This window comes from Somniosus microcephalus, chromosome 27, assembly GCF_052327205.1.
Source record: "Somniosus microcephalus isolate GS21.2 chromosome 27, FLI_Smic_1.0, whole genome shotgun sequence".
Lineage (NCBI taxonomy): Eukaryota > Metazoa > Chordata > Chondrichthyes > Squaliformes > Somniosidae > Somniosus > Somniosus microcephalus.
In genome coordinates, this window is record NC_141013.1 from 16,726,971 (window position 1) to 16,750,388 (window position 23,418).

A 23,418-nucleotide genomic window follows, 5' to 3' on the forward strand; every position below is an offset into this window, starting at 1 on the left:
ATACAGCAGCCAAGATAAAGTAGTGCAACTCTTAAAATAGTTCTCTTAAAGGTGGAACGGTTCTCTTAAAGGTGGAACGGTTACATACACTACAATCCTCCCTTTTTAGCTTAACAGTATATATTTCCCATTAACATAACATATATACACAACTTCATGTAAAAACCAGTTCACAGATTCAGTCTCTGAGGCGGCGCCTCCTGCGTCTCCTGACTCGGTCCGGATAACGCCTCGGTGGTGTAGTAGTTTTCGGTGGTGTAGTAGGTTTTCGTTGCTGGGGTGACTCATCTAATAGTCCTTCACTGGACTTAACAGCTGGAATTTTCGTAACTTCAGAACCAGCATTGTTGACTTCTAAAGGCTCGAGTACCTTGGGAAGTTTTTCTGCCTCCAGACTGATTTGGCTCAGTTCGGAGGGACCACGTGCGTGACCTGGTAGGGGTGATAATGGTTCAGATGAGTCATCATCTTCATCATCATGGGACAACTCACATGAATATACAAGATTGCTGTCCTCCTCAGTATCTACGTCCTCCAAATGTTTTATTATTTCTATTTTTGGAGCTTCAACTGTGAGTGTGGCTGTGGTCTGTGCATTACTTGATTTGCAGCTATATTCACCAGAGTCTTTGGGTGTGAGGTTTGTAATGGTAAGTTCTATCACATTCTTATTTTGTTTAAATTTGTATCGGTCAGAAGATTCGATTAAGCTCTGGTCTTTGTACCATCTGACCATCTTGGGAGTAGGTGTAAACTCACAGCTCAAAGTAGCAGAATGCTTCTCTTCCACTGTAATGTTCTGTAGTTCTTTGACTACCTTTGACGGAGGCTCTTTAATAGTCAGCCTCGCCTCAGATTTTGATTTCCCTGCAATAAACTGCAGCAAGCCGGTCATCTTACAAGTTGTTTTTTTCAGAGTGAGACGATGAATAGTGCCATGATGCTCAATGTCCACATCTTCAGAAGTATGAAAAATTTCACCTTTTAGTATCCATTTTGGAGGCTTCACGTCAGCAACTGAAAGCTCACACTCAAGAATGGCGTCACTTGGCTCTGTCACTTCCACATCACATATGGGTTTAATGATGGCAATTGATTGCTCTTCTACATATAACTTTGCTGGGCTTTGGTCATCTATGGCATCGCATATGTAGTTGCCTTCATCTTCAAAAGCGACATTATTAATAACGAGCTTCCTGTACACATCTTCACTCACAATCTCATATTTATTGCTGGGATGAATCTCTTTGTCTTTGTAATACCACTTGACAGCAACATTTGGCCTGGAAACCTTGCATTCGAAAATGACACGATGTTTCTCCATGCCAATCTTCTCTCTTAAGGGTTTCACAATTTTAACTGGCAATTCTTTAATTCGAAGCAAAGCTCTGGAAGTAGCGCTTTCAGCAACAAATTTGATCTCTGCAGCATCTTCAGTTTTTGCCTCTGCCACCAATTCCCTGAGTGGCTTATTACTGCTGACACTGCTCACAAAAGGGTGCTCTCTCTTCTTAGCTTTCAACTGATCGATGAATTTGACATATTCCCTTTCTTGCTCAGCTTTGATTCGTTTGGCCTCATCGCGCCAACGGTTTGTGTGTTCCTGTTCCATTTTCTCAATCAGCTGCTTCTGCTGTCTTTCCAGATTCTCCCACTCTGTGTCAAAGAACTTTTTCTTTGCATTCATCTCTTGCTCAAAACGGCGAATCATTTGTTCTAATTGCTGTTGTAGTTTGAGATTGAGTTGAGTTCGAGCCCGGTGTTCCTCAGAAATGTGCATGTCTGTAGACTGGACAGACTCAGAATTCTCTGTCAAACTATGTTGTTGTTGTTCAATGGAATTCTGTTCTGATACTTTGTTCTCTTCTGAAGCCTTTATGCACTCCTTCGTTTTTCCATCATTAGACTGCAAGTCCATTTTAGACTTGTCTTTTGCACGTGGGCTGGTCTTACCATCATCAGTTCCAGAGTCTGAGCTGATTGTCTTCACCGAGTTCTCACTCTCTTCTTTGTCACGGTCACTGCTGCATTTGCCCTCATCCAATATTCTGGACAATCGCGCAGGTTTGACATCTTTTCTTTTTCCGGAATCTCCCGTTATTGCTTTTAGGGAGTGCCAGTCCATATTTATTTTCCTGATCCACTCCCATCCCAGAAGTGGTGGACCTCCCTCAGGTAGTACATATATGTCCATTCCTTGGTGTTCTTTGCCCTTGTGTACCACCTTGACTTTTATCTTTCCGATGGGGTATACTTTTTGCCCCGTGTATGTCTGCAATACTATCTCCGTCTCCCGTAGGGGAATATGTGTGAATAACTTTTTGTAATCTTGCTTATTCATGACCGTCAACGCCGATCCGGTGTCCAATTCCATCTTCACTTGGACTCCTGCTATCTGCAGTGTGACCCAGATAGTTTGTCGGTCAGCTTCCTTACTCACATTGTGAATCCTCAGACTACCCAGTTCCTTGCTGTTGGAGTCTGAATCCGAATTCTGTTCATCCGAACTATTCTCAGCCACCTTATGTACCTTTCTGCACTTTTCCTGCGGTGACTTTTTGTTGCTGGTCTTCTTTCCTGACCGGCATACTTTAGCTATGTGACCAAGCTTGCCACATTTTCTACATTCCTGGTTTTTAAACCTGTAAAGTCTGTGGGTTGTGCAGTTAATTACGACACAGACTTCAGGAGTAACATACAACAGGACTTTACTATTCGAAGGTCAGGGCGAATCTGCCCAATAAGTCATGCCACAGCACTTATATACCGGTGTGGTCACCGTCGGTATTACCGTATACAGAAGCCAAACAAGTAGTGCCACACCTAAAATAGTTCTCTTAAAGGTGAACGGTTACATACATAGTCTCTTAAAGGTAGACGGTTACATACACTACAATCCTCCCTTTTTAGCTTACAACATACGTATTTCCCATTAAACATACATTATAACATATATACAACTTTATGCAAGACAGTTCACAGATTCAGTCTCTCTGGAGGTTTCCGGACTCTGTCCGGATAACGCCTCAGTGGTGTCGTCATTCCTGGCGGGGTAGTAGGTGCTTCTGACAAAGTCGATTCGGCTTGAAAGACAGTGTCAGGTTCCTCTGATTCCAGTATTACCAGATCGGAGGTAGGTGTTCTGGGTATCTCAGTTTCAACAGTAACCGGGTAAGGTGGTGAAGTAGGTTGGCCAGTTGTGGCTGACCCTATGATCTGGTCAACATGGCACCTTATTATACTGTCCCCAAGATCCACCGTATACATCAACGGCCCTAGCCTTTTTCCAATAGTTCCAGGCTGCCATTTCTCGGTACGGTAGTCCCGGGCCAAAACTTGTTGACCTATCTGAAAAGATCTAGTGGCCCTTTCATTCATGCCCTGGAATTGCCGGTTCTCTACGTCCCTTCTGACATTTGGCTTGAGCAAATCCAGCCGGCATCTTAGTCGTCTATTAAAAAACATCATGGCGGGAGTTTGATTTGTGACCGCATGTGTTGCATTCCTGTACGCCAACAAGAAGCTATCCACCTTATGTTGTAAATTAATGTCTTCATTACCCATGGCCTTGATGGCCTTCTTGAAGGTCTGGACAAACCTTTCAGCCAATCCATTGGAGGCGGGATGGTATGGGGCTGACGTGTAGTGCTTAACCCCATTGCTCTTTAAGAATTTCTTGAATTCTTCGGACACAAATTGCAGTCCATTATCAGAACAGATCTGTTCCGGCAGGCCATTCCTAGCAAACATAGTCCTTAACACTGTGATGGTTTTTTCCGTGGTGGTGGTGGTCATCTTTAGTACCTCCGGCCACTTGGAGTGTGCATCCACCGCTATTAGGAACATTGAGTCCATAAATGGACCAGCAAAGTCGATGTGTACCCTTTGCCAAGGAGATGAGGGCCACTCCCATGGATGCAGCGGAGCCTGTGGTGGCGCGTTCTGAACCTTCTGACATCCTAGGCAGTTCTTAGTGATTTCTTCGATGTCTACATCGATGCCTGGCCACCATACAAAAGCTCTTGCTAGGTTCTTCATCTTCACTCCACCCAGATGTCCCTCGTGCAGCTCCTTTAACACCTTCTTTTGAAGTTTGGGTGGAATCACCACTCTAGATCCACACATCAGGGTTCCTCTACACACTGACAGCTGTTCTTTCCTCTGTGAAAATGCTTGCAGTGTTGGTTCGCCCTGTGCTGGCCATCCCTCCACCGTTAAATCATAGACTTGTGAAAGAGTCGGGTCATTTCTTGTTTTGTTTTCGATCATCGAATTTGTTATTGGTAGACACTCCACTATGGATGAGTGGAACATCTCTACCGGATCCAATGTAGTCGCTTCTTCTACTATCGGCAATGGCAAGCGCGATAACCCATCAGCATTTCCATGCTGTTTGGACCTTTTGTATTCGATGTCATATTGGTGTGCCCCAAGTAACACGGACCACCTTTGTAACCTTTGTGCTGTCATGGTGGAAACGGCCTTGTTTGGGTTGAATATGGACACCAACGGCTGGTGGTCTGTCAGTAATGTGAACTTCTTACCTTGCAGGTAATGATTGAATTTCTTCACGCCCCACACAAGGCTGAGGGCCTCCCTATCTATTTGAGCATAATTTCGCTCCGCGGAGGTCAATGATCGGGACGCGAATGCCACTGGCCTTTCCGAGCCATTTGGTAACTTGTGTGAAAGTACTGCTCCAATTCCATAAGGGGAAGCATCACAAGCTAGACGAAGGGGTAACGTTGGGTTGAAATGAGCCAACACTTCTTCAGAGGTAATCAACTCCTTGCTTCTGCGAAAAGCCTTTTTACATTCCTCACTCCACTTCCATGGTATTTCTTTCCGCAACAGAGCATTCAGCGGATGCAGCACCGTGGATAGATTTGGCAGAAACTTGTGATAATAATTAATCAACCCCAAGAATGATCTTAACTGTGATACGTTTTCTGGAGCGGGGGCCTTCACGACAGCTTCTATCTTGTCAGGTGACTTGTGCAGCCCCTCTCGGTCAATGACATGACCGCAGTACGAGATCCGTTTTTGGAAAAACTCACACTTCTTGCGATTAACTCGAAGGCCATATTCCTTCAACCTGGTGAGCACCAGTTTCAAATTTGTGAGGTGTTCTTCCTCGTCTTCTCCTGTAATTAGGATATCGTCTAAGTAGCACTGCGTGCTTGGAATTCCTTGTAATACCTGCTCCATGGCCCTCTGCCAAATTGCTGGAGCCGAAGCTACCCCAAAAACCAGTCTATTATAACGATACAATCCTCTGTGTGTGTTGATGGTGAGGTACTGGCGTGACTCTTCCTCGACTTCCATTTGTAAGTATGCCTGAGCCAGGTCTATCTTGGTGAAGTGTTTCCCTCCAGCCAACGAAGCAAAGATATCTTCAATCCGCGGAAGCGGGTATTGTACCGTGTGAAGCACCGGATTCATTGTGATCTTGAAGTCTCCGCAGATGCGGACCTTCCCCGGTCCCCCTGGCTTATTACTTGGTGAAGACTTCATGACGGGAACAATGGGCGTGGCCCACTCACTCCAGTCCACTTTTGACAGTACCCCTGATCGTTCAAGTTCTTCCAGTTCTGCCTCCACAGCTGGTCGTATCGCATAAGGTACCGATCTGGCTTTGAAAAATTTTGGGCTTGCATGTTCTGCAATCTTAACCTTTGCTTTAATTCCTCGCAGTGTTCCCAGTCCTTGCTGGAATACCTCTTTAGCTTCGTCCAATATTCTGGACAACCGTTCAGGTTTGACATCTTCCTTTCCGGAATCCACCGTCATGGTGTTTAGTGAATGCCAGTCTATCTTTATTTTCCGGATCCACTCCCGTCCCAGAAGTGGTGGACCTCCCTCAGGCAACACATACAGGTCCATCCTTTGGTAATCTTTATCCTTGTATCTCACCTTGACTTCTATTTTTCCGATGGGGAATACTTTGTGCCCCGTGTATGTCTGTAGTACTAGTTCCGTATCCCGTAGTGGAATATGCTTGAATAACTTTTTATAGTCATGCTTATTCATGACCGTCAGCGCCGATCCGGTGTCCACTTCCATTTTCACTTGGACTTTTGCAATCTGTAGTGTGATCCAGATAGTTTGTCGGTCAGCTTCATTACTCACATTGTGAACTCTCAAACTATCCAGTCCTTTGCAGTTGGAGTGTGAGTCCGACTTCTGTTCCTCCGGACTCTTCCTAGTCACCTCATGTACCTTTCTGTACCACTTTTGTGGTGACTCATTATTGTTGGTCTTCTTCCCTGACCGGCATACCTTAGCTATGTGACCAAGCTTGCCACATTTCCTACATTCTTGGTTTTTAAACCAGCATTGGTTCTGGTCGTGTGTTGTCTTCCCACAACGATAGCATTTCGTTGTACCCGAAGTAATTTGTTGTACCCTGAGTGCCGCTGCCTTTAGCTGCATTTCCACAGTTCCTTTCACTGCGGCTTCGCTTGATGCTGCGATAAGGACAGCCTTATCAAGTGGAAGATCGTTCTCTTCAAGCAGTCGTTTTTGTGTTTCTTCCTTCAACATTCCGCACACGAATTTGTCTCTCAGTGCCTCTTCCAGGTTGTCCCTAAACTGACAGTCTTTCGCTAGCCTCCGCAGTTCAACCAAGTATTCCGCGTTGCTTTCGTCTTTCCGTTGCGTTCTCGCATAGAATTTGAATCGTTCAGCCAAAATCAACGGTGTAGGGTTCAAGTGGTCCTTCAGGACAGCCACAATATCATCGAAAGTCTGATCCGCCGGTTTAGCTGGTGCTAGTAGGTGCTTCAAGAGCCCGTATGTCTTTGCGCCCATCGAGTTCAGCAAGGTTATAGCTTTGTCATCTTCTTCTATTTTATTGGCCTCACAATAGATCTCAATGCGTTCCACGTACGTGGCCCAGTCTTCTACTTCGGAATTAAAATCGTTGATGTTACCACGCTTAGGCATCTTCCTCTCTTTGGGAACAACACAAGTATTTCTTTAAATTATTATTTCTTTTTTTTTTCTAAGATGGCGGTTTTCCCGCGAAAATGGCGGTTTCCCGCTCTTATCTTCTCTCCCCGCCCACTTCAATGGCAGTTTCCCGCTTCTGTCTTCTTCCCCGCCTAATGGCGGCTTCCCGCGTTTCTTCCCTGGCGGGAGGGGTACACTTTCCCCACGGGCGACGGCCGCTGGCTTTCAGGTTCACAGCCTGCGCGTCGGCTTCAAGGCTTTCCCTTTTTTTTAAATTTTATGGCAGGGCGACCGGCTCTGGGTACCCCGTTGACGGCGAACAGGTTCAGCCGCTGGGCTGGCTCTCGCACAGTTCCCCTTGCTCGGCTCTGTCTCTCTCCCGCTCGCTCGGCTCTACCGGCGCTGGGTACACCCCATTGACGGAGGACAGTTCAGCCGCTGGACTGGCTCTCGCACAGTTCCCCTTGCTCGGCTCTGCCTTCTCCCGCTCGCTCGGCTCTACCGGCGCTGGTTACACCCCGTTGACGGAGGACAGTTCAGCCGCTGGACTGGCTCTCGCGCAGTCTCTCTTGGTCGGCTCTGCCTCTCCCGCTCGCTCGGACCCCAATCGCGCCTCCCAGCCCTCTCGCAGACCGGTGCTTCTCTCCCCGGCTGCGGCTGAGTTTCTCTCTTCCCGCGCCTACGCTCCCGGTCGCAGCGCTTCGTGCCTTCGGTCAACGCCCGGCTTTTCCCGCCGGTCGCGGTCTCTCACGACGCCGTTGGACCCGATTTTTTGTCCGGCTCCTTTTCCCCCTCGACCGTGGTCGAGTGCCCAGCCCTTATCCTCCGGCTATTCTTTTCACTTTCCCTTACTCACAGTCACCGTGGCAGAAGGGACAGTCAGTGCCTGTTGCTGATGGAAGTTTTTGTCGCTAAAGTCTTCCTTCTTTCTATTGCTGCAGCCTTGAGTTTTCTCCCAGCCGAATGACGAGGGCGGTTGCCTCTTTTCGACGCTCTTTCGTTGCTTTGAAATTATTGTTGCCGCAGGGTACGATCGGACTCGTCGCCACTGTAAAGTCTGTGGGTTGTGCAGTTAATTACGACACAGACTTCAGGAGTAACATACAACAGGACTTTACTATTCGAAGGTCAGGGCGAATCTGCCCAATAAGTCATGCCACAGCACTTATATACCGGTGTGGTCACCGTCGGTATTACCGTATACAGAAGCCAAACAAGTAGTGCCACACCTAAAATAGTTCTCTTAAAGGTGAACGGTTACATACATAGTCTCTTAAAGGTAGACGGTTACATACACTACAAAACCAGCATTGGTTCTGATCGTGTGTTGTCTTTCCACAGCGATAGCATTTCGTTGTACCCAAAGCCATTTGATCTACGCTGAGTACCGCTGCCTTCAGCTGCATTTCCTCAGTGCCTCTCGCTGCGGCTTCGTGCGATGCTGCAATAGTGACAGCCTTTTCAAGTGTAAGATCATTCTCTTCAAGCAGCTGCTTTTGTGTTCCTTCTTTCGACAATCCACACACGAATTTGTCTCTCAGTGCCTCTGTCAGACTTTCCCCAAACTGACAGTATTTCGCTAGCTTACGCAGTTCAATTAAATACTCTGCGTTGCTTTCCTCTTTCAGTTGCGTTCTCGCATAAAATTTAAATCGTTCCGCTAACATCAGCGGTGTGGGGTTCAAATGATTTTTCAGAACAGCAACAATTTTAGCGAAGGTCTGATCCGCCGGTTTAGCTGGTGATAGAAGATGCTTCAATAGCCCGTATGTCTTCGCACCCATTGAGTTTAGTAAGGTTAGTGCTTTATCTTCATCTGATATTTTATTTGCCTTACAATATATCTCTATGCGTTCTACATACGTGGCTCAATCTTCAACATCGGGATCGAAATCGTTGATGTTACCACGCTTAGGCATCTTCGCAACCTTCTTGAGAGACAAAAAGAAATTTTTCTTTTATTTTTTTTTTCCAAAATGGCGGTTTCCCGCGCTTGTCTTCTTCCCCCGCCTATGAAAATGGCGGCTTCCCGCGTTTGCCTTTCTCCCCCGCTTGCTGTAATGGTGATTGCCGTATTGCTGCGTTCGCCCTCCCCAGCGGTATTCAATCGTGCCTCCCAGCCCCTCTTGCAGTCGGGTCCTTTCCCCCCCGGCTGCGGCTGAGTTCTCCGCGGTTTTTTTATTTTTTTATTTTCTCCCGCGCCTTACGCTGACCCGGTCGCTGCGCCTCGCGGCCTCAGTAGCTGCCCGCCTTTCTCACCGGTCGCGGTCGAGCTCTCTCCCGACGCTGTTGCGTCTTCCAGCCCGCTTGCAGCCCGGTCTGTTACACCGGCTGCGTTTGCATTCACTGCGGCTCCCGTGCGTCTCAGCGCCTCTGGCCCCGACTTTTCACTGCGGCTCCCGTGCCTACGCTGCCCCAGTCTCAGCGCCTCTGGCCCCGACTTCTGTCCGGCTCTTTTCCCCGGCCGTGGTCGAGTTCTCCGCCCTTATATCCTCCGTTTTTCCCTCCCCTACTTCACGCCAACGTGGCCGACTTGCTGTTCGTCGCTGATCGGCTTACCCACCACCGTGATAGAAGGGATGATCACTGCCTGTTGCTGATCGAAGGCTTCGTGTCAGAATTCTTTCTTTGCTCTGCAGACTCGAGTCTTCTCTCAGCAGAATGATGAGGGCGGATGCCTCTTCTCGACGCCCGTTAAACTGCCTTGGATGTATCTCTGCCGCAGGGTAAGATCGTACTCGTCGCCACTGTTAAGTCTGTGTGTTATATTGAGAATTATTACACAGACCACAAGAGTAAACTTTAACAGGTCTTTACTAGTCGAAGGTCTGGGCGGAACTGCCCAATAAATCATTACACAGCACTTATATACCGGTGTGGTCACCACCGGTATTACAGTATACAGCAGCCAAGATAAAGTAGTGCAACTCTTAAAATAGTTCTCTTAAAGGTGGAACGGTTCTCTTAAAGGTGGAACGGTTACATACACTACAGTCTCCAGCATTTTCTGTTTTTATTTCAGATTTCCAGCATCTGCAATATTTTCTTTTTGTATCAGTAAAGCTGGAGTCTGATTTGGGAATATCTTTGACAGCTGATTCCTGTCTATCCTTTCACTTCTGAGGGACAAGCACAATGCAAGAATCCTGCTCAAAAAATTGACTTCATGTTTATTGAGGGAAACACTCGCAGTGCACGTAACATCCTTTTATTTAATTATAAAGCCCACGGAAGTTTAATTTACTGCAGCCTGTAGTATGTGTGTGTCGCTGTGTCTTTACCAACAGCATCTAATTGCGATTCAAGAAATAAAATCACCCTCCCAGAGAGTGTGCTTGAGCTGATTGGCCTGCAGAATGAAACACATAACCTTTTGGTATAGGTTCGAGCCTTTGGGATGTTAAGCTGACTGAACGTGTACACTGAACGCACGCAGCCTGCATTAAAATGGCAGGTGTTGTTGAGGTGTGCTACACATGCATTTGATGACGAGCGCTGGGATAGACATCACCAGTTTTTTCGATGTCATGCTCAATTCTCTGGAATTTTATCACTCGCTGTAGAAATATGAACTGGTGAATTGTGTAAAATGGTTGCCTTTAGAAAATGGTCGAGGACTGCGAAAACTGCAGCCACAGAGAGATCTCAAATAAACAAAACCTTGAAGCTGGGGGCCTGGGGCTGCTCAAATAACATAGTTAACAGGCCCGCAAGAGATGACAAGCTTGCAGGATGATCGAGTCTACAACAATAATTAACTCAAGATAAGGGTGACAATCTAGTCTAACGGCTGAGCAGTCGCAAATCACATAATAAGGGACCTCTGGAATTCCCTAAACGACCAAGGATACCGATTGGCTAAGGATGGACACATCTCAGACAAAATGGCCGAATCTGCACACGGCTCATAGGTAGTAAAAATATACATATAAAAGAAGGGAGCCAAGAGCTAGTTTAGCAGCGAGAACTGTCGTGTATTGATTGCGAGTTTGAGGGTATTATGCGAAAAGCTCGACAGAGAAACCAAAGGGAAATGGCGATAGGAATGAAAGGAAATGTTACAGATGTGGACACACAGACCACATGGGCAGAGATCCGAAATGCCCAACACGCGGACAAACGTGTCATAAGTGCAAGGGAAAGGATCATTTCTCCAAAGGGTACAAAGAAACACAGTGTGAACAATGTAGAGGAACAAAATGACTTTGCATTGGCTGTTACTGGAAATAATGTGACAGAGAGACTCACCTTTTGTGTGGGGGGAGTAAACCTGAGAATGTTAATTGATTCGGGTGCAACTAATAATGTGATAGATGAGAATACATGGGAAGGATTAAAGTCAGAACACATTAAGTGTCAGTCACATGTCCCTAAGACAGAGAGAAAGTTATTCTCTTATGCTTCTAGCCGACCACTGTCAGTTAAAGGTGTATTCACATGTGGGATTACAATAGGTAAGAGAACTGAGCAGGCAGAGTTCATTGTGGTTAAAGGCCATGGAGAGCCGTTGCTAGGGAGGGAGACAGCCATGAAACTGGGAGTTTTAAAAATAGGTGCAGATGTCTCAGCTGTGGTAGATGTAAGACAGCTACTAGAACAGCGGTATCCAAAGGTGTTCCAGGGAGTAGGAAGGCTGAACACAAAACAGATCAGTTTGTATATCGACCCACAAGTGAAGCCTGTGGCCCAGCCACTCAGGCGTATACCATTCAACTTAAGGGGGGCAGTAGAGGCCAAAATAAAACAATTGAGGGACATGGACATTGTCGAACCTGTAACTGGTCCCACCCCATGGGTAAATCCTGTGGTTATTGTACCAAAAGCGGATAAGGATGTAAGGTTATGCCTAGACATGAGACAAGCAAACCAGGCAATAGTGAGGGAACGATATCCAATCCCCACCGTTGATGAGATACTCCAAGGTATGAACGGCTCGACGGTGTTTAGTAAGCTAGACCTGAAATGGGGTTATCACCAGCTAGAACTGACCCCTGAGTCACGAGGAATCACAACGTTTGCAGTACATAACGGAATATACAGGTACAAGAGGCTGATATTCGGTGTATCTTCAGCTAGTGAGCAATATCAGCACGAGATAGCTAATGCCTTAGCTGGAATAGAGGGTGTTGAAAACATCTCAGACGACATGCACACGACCAGGAAATGCATGACAGACACCTGCACGCTGTCACGACCAGACTAATGGAAAGTGGACTGACACTAAACTCAGAGAAGTGCCAATTCAACATGGACCGATTGATTTTCATGGGAATCCTGTTGTCTGAAAAGGGCATCGGACCAACAGCAGAGAGAGTGCGAGCGGTGGCAGAAGCTCGGGAACCAGAGAATGCTACAGAGGTGAGGAGTTTCTTGGGACTCGTTGGGTACAGTAGCAGATTCATCCCGCAGTTTGCAAAGCTATCAGAGCCACTGCGACGCCTGACGAGAAAAGACACACCATTTAAATTTGGATCACAACAGAGACAGTCATTCAGTGCACTCAAGGAAGAGTTGGCCAGAGCCGGCACTTTAGCATATTTTGATAAGGATGCACCAACCAAGGTGATAGCAGATGCCAGTCCTGTAGGTTTAGGCGCAGTACTAGTTCAGAACCAACAGGGACAAGAGGTGCCAATATGCTATTTAAGTCGTAGCTTAACAAACTGTGAGAGGAAATACTCTCAAACAGAGAGAGAGGCCTTAGCTCTTGTATGGGCTTGTGAGAGGCTGCATCCATATGTGTATGGCCGAAAATTTAACTTGGTAACTGACCATAAGCCATTACAAGTGATATACGGCCCACACTCTAAACCCTGTGCCCGTATAGAGAGATGGGTACTTAGATTACAGCCGTATGATTTTAAGGTGATACACATTCCAGGCAAGCAAAACATTGCAGACCCACTGTCACGATTGCTGGGGGAGACAGCAAAACAGGAGAGACATTCTCATGGCTCAGATGAATACGTGAGATTTGTAGCCGTGAGTGCGACACCTAAAGCACTCACTACTAGAGAGGTGGAGAAAGCCTCTGCTACCAACCCAGAGCTGATTGAGGTACGGAAGGCAATCACAAACGGACATTTTGAGAACTGTAAAGCTTATGCAGCAATTGCAAACGAGCTGTGCGTAGTGGGGTACCTAGTTCTTTGGGGAACACGCATTATGCTACCCACAGTGTTACACGCACGAGCCCTGGTGTTAGCACATGAAGGACACTTGGGAATAGTTGGAACAAAGCAACATCTCAGAACTAAGGTTTGGTGGCCTGGCATGGACAAGGCAGCTGAAAAACACTGTAAAGCGTGCCACGGCTGTCAGATAGTAGCCAGACCCGACCCACCTGAACCGTTGAGACCAACACCATTACCGGAGGGCCCCTGGCAGGATGTAGCTATAGACTTACTGGGACCCTTGCCATCCAACCACTCCATTCTTGTGGTAGTTGATTATTATACTTGCTACTATGAATACGACATCATGACCTCCACAACAACAGAGAAGGTTATTGATAGTTTAGAGTCAATCTTCAGCCGTCATGGTTTGCCAATCACCTGCAAATCTGATAATGGTCCCCAATTCAGATCTGAATTATTCAAAGAATACTGTGAATACAACGGGATCAAACACCTGAAAACGACAGCAAAATGGGCTCAGGCTAACGGAGAAGTCGAGCGCCAGAATGCATCGCTGATGAAGAGAATCAGAATTGCTCAGTCAGAAGGACTAGATTGGAAATGTGAACTTAGAAAATATGTGATTGTGTACAGGAGTATTGACCATGCCACAACAGGAAAGAGCCCGGCAGAGCTGCTCTTTAAATGGAAAATGAGAGGAAAGCTGCCAGGCATCACAGAGTCGCGCGCAGACATGGAAGTACGTGACCGGGATGCAGAACAAAAAAGGCAAGTCCAAACTGTACGCAGATGAACAGCGGAGAACACAATACTCAGAGGTGGAAGTTGGCGACACGGTGCTGGTACGGCAGGACAAAGTGGACAAGTTCACCACTCCTTTTAATGCCACACCCCACAAAGTTTTGAGTAAAACAGGGAGTCAAGTAGTAGTGGAATCTCCAGGAGGAGCACGCTACTCGAGAAACACTACGGTTGTGAAGAAATACAGAACCAATGGACCAAAGGAGACACTCCATGAGCAGAAGGAAACACAAGGGACTGAGGACAGTATAGTAGACCCTGACACACATACCACTGTGACACAGGCAATACCCACTGACACCAAGATGTCAGACATACCCAATACAGGCAGACCTCAAAGGGTTAAAAGAAAACCCCAAAGACTGTCTGATTATGTCACAACATAAACTGTGCGAGAACTGCATGGATGATGTTAAATGTTTAAACCTGGGAATTATTTAGTTGTGTGGTAAGACACAATTTGTAAAAAGTTTATAAATCAAATAAGTTATGCAGTGTTATTGTAAGCAACTGTTTGTAAACTGCAAGTTTGTTTCCAAGGAAAAGGGGGATGTAGTGTATTGATTGCGAGTTTGACACCAGTCAATACGGTAATGTAATGTGCGAGTTTAACACCAGTAAATACGGTAATGTAATGTGCATTGCATTATGGGAATTACCCGGGAAAGCAGCAGTCAGCCATTTTACCAATAAAGAGAACATCGTGGTTATGAGCCTGTCTGCCTGGTTCTATGCTTTAATGCGTTCATACAACAAGAACCTAGGAATCACACTCGAGAAGGGAGGAGCCACAAGTCCGGGACTTGTAGGACACCAGCGCGAAGGCTGATCAACTTTCAAACGGGTAATATTGTTTTAAGCTAGCACACATGGGAAGTGAGCCCTGTGTCATTTTCATTGTAAGTTATTCAAGCAATTTGTTAACCAATAAAGTACTGAATGTATGCAACTTATTGAGTCCGACCGACAGTTGACACTCTGAACTAAGAACCATAATTGTTGAACTGTTGTTGAGCTGACTACTTATTACTAGCTCAATAGATAGTGAATTCGGGACAACCCTCGTGTTTTACTACTGTCAGATGTCAGCACAGCTCTGAGCCCCCTTGTGAGCAGGCCTTTCTGCCCAATCCAACACTGCCTTCGGCACAGTTCGGATCAAGTTCCTAGCCTTTTATTTTTGGTGGAGCCTCCAATCACCCATCGGTTATACCGTTAAAACTAGAACCAAAAACCAGGAATTTGCAAGGCTCGAGCTGCAGGCAGCGAGGGCCTGTGCCTGGGCGCTTCCCAGTAACTCTGCCCAGATTGGCCAGTTTTGTGAATGAAACCAGCTTATGCTTGTGGATCTGTAATTCTCACACAAGCAGAACGTGCACTACAGAGACCATGAACAGGCCGCTTTCAGGGAATGATCCAATTAATTTACAATTCGTATTTTTTGAAACCAGCTGTGAGTTGAATTGAGATTTTGTGTTGTATGAAGATAATATGGGTGACTTGGGGGGTGATTTTGCCAATGGGGGCGCGTTGGAGGCGGGACTGCTGCCTGTCGGGTCGATGTTCCGCCTTCATCGATTTGTGGCCAACCCACACTATTTTCCCTTGATTGATCTTGTTAAGCACCCCCCCCAGCGGGTTTAGCAGGCCAATTAAGGGGAAGCCGGTTACAGAGAACGTCAGCGTATGACATTTCATTCATCCATTTGAAGCTGTCAAACACTGACATTCTCAGTTGTTTGATGATTTCTTGCATTCAAGACTCATCAAACCTCTTTCTTTTGCAGAAATGAGATCGTTGAATGCAACAGCCATCTGTCATCTCTGCCACGGAGGTGCGAGACTCTCCACATTCCCACCGATTGAAGCCTGCAGGAAGAAACAAAGGTAATTAAACTTTTTCTAACACTTTCCACTTACCTCACCTCCTCAGCTCTCCACACCCGGCACGGATCTGCTACCCGTCTCCTGGGAAGATGGCATGGAGGCGGGTTGGGGGCGGGATGGGGCGGGATGGGCACCCATCCCCAAATTCTGCCATTTTCCCGGCAGTCCTGCCTCCATATCCAACTCCCCAGGGCTGGCAAGATCACGCCCTTGGTTTCCAAAAGGTTTGACTGCTGTTGAACCGTGTCAATTTTGAACAATTGCCCAATTGGTAAGCAGCTAAGAATCATTAATGCTGCCTGGCTATTGTACAATAATTCAATTTTTACTACATCAAAGGGTGGGTTTTAGCCCGGCAGGAATGGTGCAGGTTAGGGGCAGGGGAACGTTAAGCTGGCGGGGGAGACATGCCGCGTTCCTGACTCATTCCCGCCTCCCCCCTCCCATCTTAACTTACCTCAGAACTGGCATGGGAGGGCCGCCCACTCCAGGCAGGCAGGCCGCAGGGGCATACTTAACATGGAAAGGTCGCGACCTGCTGGCATCATCGGCGCCAAGACCCCATTTTAACGTGAAATCGTGGGAGACACATAGGGCGCCAGTCCCACCAACGAAACTTGGCAGGAGGCTGCAGAGTGGCTCAAAGAGGCCATATGAGAATTCCTTGTGGGCCAGGAGGAGCAGGAGTGCGCCTCTGGGCCCCACAAGGAATTCTTGGGCCTCCCCAGCCCCAGCCCTCCCTCTCCCTCCCACCACCAGTAACTCTGTGCAGACACCCAGCATTAACCTGATGGCGGTGACCATTCTCTTCGGTCCCCGACGGCGGCGGTTTCACGCCCCATTTCCCGTTCCCACACGCCAGCTCTCACGTCATTCCCCGCTGGCTTTGGGCGGGAGACAGTGCATACAATTTTTAAAATGAGGCCTGCGAGTTAAAATGGCCCAGACCTCATGCTGAGGAGTCGGTAGGGGACCCCAGCTCACCCCACCCCACCCTCTCAGTCTCACCCACTCCGATTGCACCCCACGTTATAATCGACCCTTCAGTGTTTTCCTAGGGTGGGAGAAAAGGAGGCCACTGCTAATTCATTTAAGTGCAAACTGAAAACTATTATGTACACCCGACTGAATTATCTCAAGCATCACATTTTGTGCATTGTTGCAGAATCGATTTAAACACCACAGACTGATGTTGACCCCTCTGTAAAACTACAACCTGCTTGTTCTTCCAGCAGCATTAGAGTAGAAATCCCTTGTAAGCTGTTACCAATGACAACCTTCTACTTGTGCCTGAGAGAAGGAAGGTGCCATTACCCGAACAGGGTCAGGCATAACATCAGCCCCACGGAACATTGCAATTTACTGGGTAGAATCATCGCATTCTCAGCAAGTATATCATTTAATTATTATACAATGAGCTCCAATTGAATGATGAAATATTAAACAAAGTAAAGGGTATATTTATACAGCACCATACCACGACTCTCAGAAACGTCTCAAATTGATTCATGCAAAGTGAATTACTACGAAGCGCAGTCATTGTTTGTTAACTCGGCAAGCACACGTACATATGAACATACGAACATACGTACATATGAATTAGGAGCAGGAGTAGGCCACTCGGCCCTTCGAGCCTGCTCCACCATTCAATAAGATCATGGCTGATCTGATTACTCCACATTCCCGCCTACCCCCGATAACTTTTCACCCCCTTGCTTACCAAGAATCTATCTACCTCTGCCTTAAAAATATTCAAAGACTCTGCTTCCACCGCCCTCTGAGGAAGAGAGTTCCAAAGACTCACGCCCCTCTGTGAGAAAAAAATTCTCCTCATCTCTGTCTTAAATGGACGACCCCTTATTTTTAAACAGTGACCCCTAGTTCTAGATTCTCCCACAAGAGGAAACATCCTCTCCACATCCACCCTGTCCAGACCCCTCAGGATCTTATATGTTTCAATCAAGTCACCTCGTATTCTTCTAAACTCCAGCGGATACAAGCCTAGCCTGTCCAACCTTTCCTCATAAGACAACCCGCCCATTCCCGGTATTAGTCTAGTAAACCTTCTCTGAACTGCTTCCAACGCATTTACATCTTTCCTTAAATAAGGAGACCAATACTGTACACAGTACTCCAGATGTGGTCTCACCAATGCCCTGTATAACTGAAGCATAACCTCCCTACTTTTGTATTCAATTCCCCTCGTAATAAATAATAACATTCTATTAGCTTTCCTAATTACTTACTGTACCTGCATAGTAACCTTTTGCGATTCATGCACTAGGACACCCAGATCTCTCTGCATCTCAGAGCTCTGCAATCTCTCACCATTTAGATAATATGCTTCTAGATAAATGGCACAGTAGCCATTTGCACACAACTGGATCCCAGAAACAGCAATGAGGTGAATGGCCAGTTAATCTGTTTTTGATGGGTGCTGGTTCAGGGAGGAGCGGTTTCTAGGACACCAGGAGAACTCTCTGTTCTTCCTTGAACAGGGCCACGGGATCCACAATGTCTGAATCTACAGAACGAGCAAATGGGACCTTAGTGATGTCTCATCCAAAAGGCAGCACCTCCAGCAACATAGCGCCTCCTTGATTATCTGGAGCAGGTTAGTGTGCACCAACTGCTCAAAGGGCACATCAGTGAGACCACAATTTACAGCTGCTTCAGAGGCATCATGAGGTTAGGAATGACCAGGGGTCACAGATTTAAGTTGTACAAGGCCAGATCTAGGTTAGATGTCAGAAGGTGGTTCTTTTCCCAGAGAACAGTGGTTCTTTTCCCAGAGAACAGTGGACCTCTGGAACAGGCCACCAGCTCGTGCAGTGGATGCTGATACACTGAATTCCTTCAAGCAAGAGCTGGACCAGTTTGTGGCTGGGGCAGAGATCACCTCTTACAGAAGGGTAGGTACTGCAGGGAATTCAGGGCCAGTGTGATCCCCTGGACTAGTTTTGATTGCCTAGATGGGTCGGAGAGAAATTTTCCAGATTTTTAATCACCAAATTGGCCTGGGTTTTTTAATCTGTTTTTTTGCCTCTCCCAGGAGATCAAATGGTTTCGGGGGGGGTGGGGGGAGGTGAAGAGTATATATTGCGATACACAAGGTATCACAATTGAGTGGGACAGGCTTGATCGACCAGAGGGTCTTTATCTGTCTGTCATTGTTCGTATGTATGTTCAATTATATCAGTCAGAATAGCTGTTATAATCAGAACTAACTTACGACACCTTCTCCGGGGCTGTTCTATGACGGCTCTACTTTGGTGGTGTGGGATTGGAAACAGTCACTAAAATGCAGTATATAAGACAATGGAAGGTGGTCTGATTAGGGTAGGATGTGTGCTGTTAACACCCATACGACTGACAGCATGGGTGAAAGGTTTCCTGCACTTCTGGCTGACATTTGAGCATGATGCATCCCCAGTGACATTTGAAGTGGGAAACTTGTAACACAGACCATATGCACAGTAGTAAGATAGCAAAATACTGCGGATGCTGGAAATCCGAAATAACAACAGAAAATGCTGGAACAACTCAGCAGGCCAGGCAACATCCGTGGAGAGAGAAATAGAGTCAACGTTTCAGGTCGAAACCCTTCGTCAGGACTGAGAAAAAACACAGGAAATGAAACAGATTAAAAGGCCAGTTTGGGGGCTGGGAAATGGGGATGAAAGAACAAAAGAGAAGTGAAGAGACATTAAGAGGTATTCAAAACCAGACGAGATGGTGATAGGACTAGTGGAGACAAAAGACAGCTCTAGATGTTTATTAAAGGGATGCAGTGTGAAATGCGCTGGCAAAATGAGAGACAACTGACATGTGGGAGAGAAAAAAAGGGGGAAGGGCACAAAACACAGGTGTGGATAAAAAATATATAAAAATGTAATAGGGGCCGAGGTTATGATCTGAAATTGTTGAACTCAATATTGAGTCCGGAAGGCTGTAAAGTGCCTAATCGGAAGATGAGGTGCTGTTCCTCGAGCTTACACTGGGTTTCCGTGGAACAATGCAAGAGCCCGAGGACGGTGAGGTCTGGGTGGGAATGGGGCGGAGAATTAAAATGACAGGCGACCGGAAGCTCGGGGTCACCCTTATGGACTGAACAGAGGTGTCCGCAAAGCGGTCACCCAATCTGTGTTTGGTCTCCCCAATGTAGAGGAGACCGCATCGTGAGCAGCGAATACAGTATACTGGATCGCAAGAAGTACAAGTAAATCACTGTTTCACCTGGAAGGGGTGTTTGGGGCCCTGGACAGTGGGAAGGGGAGAGGTATAAGGGCAGGTGTTGCATCTCCTGCGATTGCACGGGAAGGTGCCGGGTGAAGGGGAAGGGGTGCTGGGGGTGATAGAGGAGTGGACTAGGGTGTCTCGGAGGGACCGATCCTTACAAAATGCTGAAATGGGAGGGGAAGATGCGTTTGGTGATGGGATCACGTTGGAGGTGGCGGAAATGGCGGAGGATGATCCGTTGAATGTGGAGGCTGGTGGGGTGAAAGGTGAAGACAAGGGGAACCCTATCGTGGTTCCGGGAGGGAGGGGCAGGGGTGAGGGCAGAAGTGCGGGAGATAGAACGGACACAGTTGAGGACCGTGTCAACTCGGTAGAGGGGAATCCTCGGTTGAGGAAAAAGGAAGACATGTCAGAAGCACTGGTGTGGAAGGTGGCATCGTCAGAGCAGATGCGGCGGAGACGGAGAAACTGGGAGAATGGAATAGAGTCCTTACAGGAGACGGGGTGGGAGGAAGTGTAGTCCAGGTAGCTGTAGGAGTCAGTGGGCTTGTAGTGAATGTTGGTCAATAACCTATCCCCAGTAGTACCCACAGTAGTAATATCTCTCATGTAAACTCCCACTGCCCAATGGAGTTTCAGGGTCCAAACTCCAAGATACAGGAATGGCTGATTTCAACTTATTTGAAGAACAATTGCATGCACCCTTGAGGATAGATCCTGCAATTCTTTGTTCACACAGATTAGTGGGCCTCGTGAGCTGTACTGGAGGTCAATTGGCACCAATTCTCAGCCAGACCGGGTTTTGGGGGAGGGGGGAAGGAAGGAGGCAGCAGTGAAGGGCCAAATTCTAAAGTGGAAAATGTGAAAAGTCAGTTGATGAGCCAGAGAATTTCTTTATTCTGTTTGTTAATAGGTAGCCAGTATGCAAAGTTTGCTCAGCTGACTGACCAACAGGGCAAGTGATATATTTCTGCAATAAAGAGGAACGACATCAATTATAATTTCCCTCTTGTATATTTTCCTTGCCTTTCTTGGATCCTCTCACCCCGACCAACCCACCTTCCCCGCACCATGCTAGGCACTGTTAAATCTCAAGAGTTTAATAACCTTGCTTGTATAACAACTAAAAGAGTACGCAGGAGACAGAGTTCAGTTAACAGCCATCTTTACTTCCAGAAGAATCTCTTCCACTCAATGCACTCTATTTCCCATAGTGCATTGCACATCACAACTACGGTAAGCTATGTGGAACAATTCAAATACAACATTCAAAATACACAACATCTCCTCCCCTCTTACATTAGATGTCCCAATAGAACCACAACATTTTTAAAACACAATAACCTGGCAGTGAGGGTAGACTTCCTCCAACCATGGCTATACCCATGGGGATTATTCTGCCCCAGATAAAGGGTAAGCCTCTGAACTATAAGTTCAAACGTATAGGGGCCCGCCGCTCTCTGGTAGGATACCGGCGGTCAACTTGGCTCTCCAGTTCATTGTCTCTCACAGGTGACGTCACCACAGGTGTAGGTGGCTGAGGTGCCTGTATACAGGTCTCCCTTGCTGATGAGATAGGGGCTGAAGCGGCTGCTTCCTCAGAAGGTGAGCCTCTCGGTGTAGAAGGCGGATGACCCACAGCGTCACCCAATGGCAGATAAACTGCTGTTGGTGGTTCAGTAGGTGTTGCTGCACTTCGTAGAAGCTGATCGGTGTGTCTCTTCCAGACAATGTCCTCGGGTGTCTGTACAGTGTAGGATACTGGACCAGTCTGTGCAATGACAGTAGCAGGAACCCACTTAGGTCCACCACTGTAGTTCCGTGCCAACACATGTTCACCTGGACTGAAGACTCTGTCTTTGGAGCGTTGTTCATGTCGCTTGATCTGCTTGTCCTGCTGATACTGTACCACGTCTTTCACCTTTGGCGGTTTCAGCAGGTCGAAGTTGGTTCATAGCTCTCTTTTGAGCAGTAGAGTGGCAGGTGATACTTTTGTGGTCGCATGTGGTGTGTTCCTGTAACTCAACAGGAAACTATTCAGGCGCTGATGAAGCGTTCCCTGGCCTTGCGGTGCCTTTAGAGAGTGTTTCATAGTCTGAACAAACCTCTCAGCTAGACCATTGGTCGCAGGGTGGTATGGTGCAGCCCTGATATGTTGTACGCCATTCACCTGCAGGAATGTAGCCATTTCTTGTGACACCCACTGTGGACCGTTGTCTGAGACAAGTTGCATCGGAGATCCAAATTGGCTGAACACCTCACCTAACTTCTCGATGGTCTTCTCAGCGGTGGTGGACCTCATTATAACAACCTCTGACCACTTACTGTGCGCGACAACAGCCACCAGGAACATTCTCTCCTCGAATGGACCTGCAAAGTCTACATGAATGCGGTGCCATGCTTCCTCCAGAAAGTCCCAGGGGTGAAGAGGTGCAAGCTGTGGCACATTACGAACTCTCTGACATGAGGAACAGGTTTTATCTTTGTCCTCAATCTGTCCATCCATACCCGGCCACCAGAAGTAGCTCCTCGCTATTTCTTTCATACGAACCATTCCGCAGTGTCCAGTGTGTAGTTGCTGTAACACTGGTTTCCGTAGCGATGGTGGAATAACCACTCTCCTCCCCCACAGCAAACATCCAGACTGCACCGACAGTTCGTTTCTCCTTAAGAGATATGGGCCTAGAAATTCAGTGCCCTTAGCACCGATTTTGCGGCGCTAGAGGGCCTAGCGCTGCAATTGGCGCCGGTACCTAAATTGCCTGGGGCCCTTCCGCGGCGGTAGACCGGTAGCGCTGCGCCGGCACCGATGACGTCATCGGTGTGCGCAGCGTCCCGGTTGCCGTGGTAACCCGGCCCCAAGCCGAAATTCAGTTGCGGCCGCCTCGCCAGTGGCAGCCGCAACTAAGACTCCGGCAAACGAGTGTTGCCGGAGTCTGCGCCGGCGCTTTAAGGAGGCGCGGCGGCCGGCCGCTTTCCCGCCGGCCGCCTGCCCGCAGCTCCCTCCCCGGACTTCTCCCCCACCCCCCCCCCCCCCGGAACAGATGCAAGCCCGGCACTTGTCCGAGGTGCCGGGCTCATTTTTGAAGAGATTTGCGTGGGCCGCGGCCGGGTGCAGGCAGCTCCTCCTTAACGGAAGGAGGAGGCCTGCACTTCCCGAGCCTGCCGCACCACAGCGGGCGCCGCAGCGCCGGAATAGCGCCGCAATGCGGCGCGTTGCGCCAGTTTTCAGGCGCTAAAACCCTTCAGTAGCGCCGGCAGCCGTTTGGGCGCGGCGCTACTGAATTTTTGGCGCGCGCAAAGGGACTTAGCGCCGGCGCTAACTTCCGGCGCTAAAGCCCTGGCGCAGCGCAAACTCAATTTCTAGGCCATGGTTTCAGGTTTGGGTCATCGCTGTCAAGCT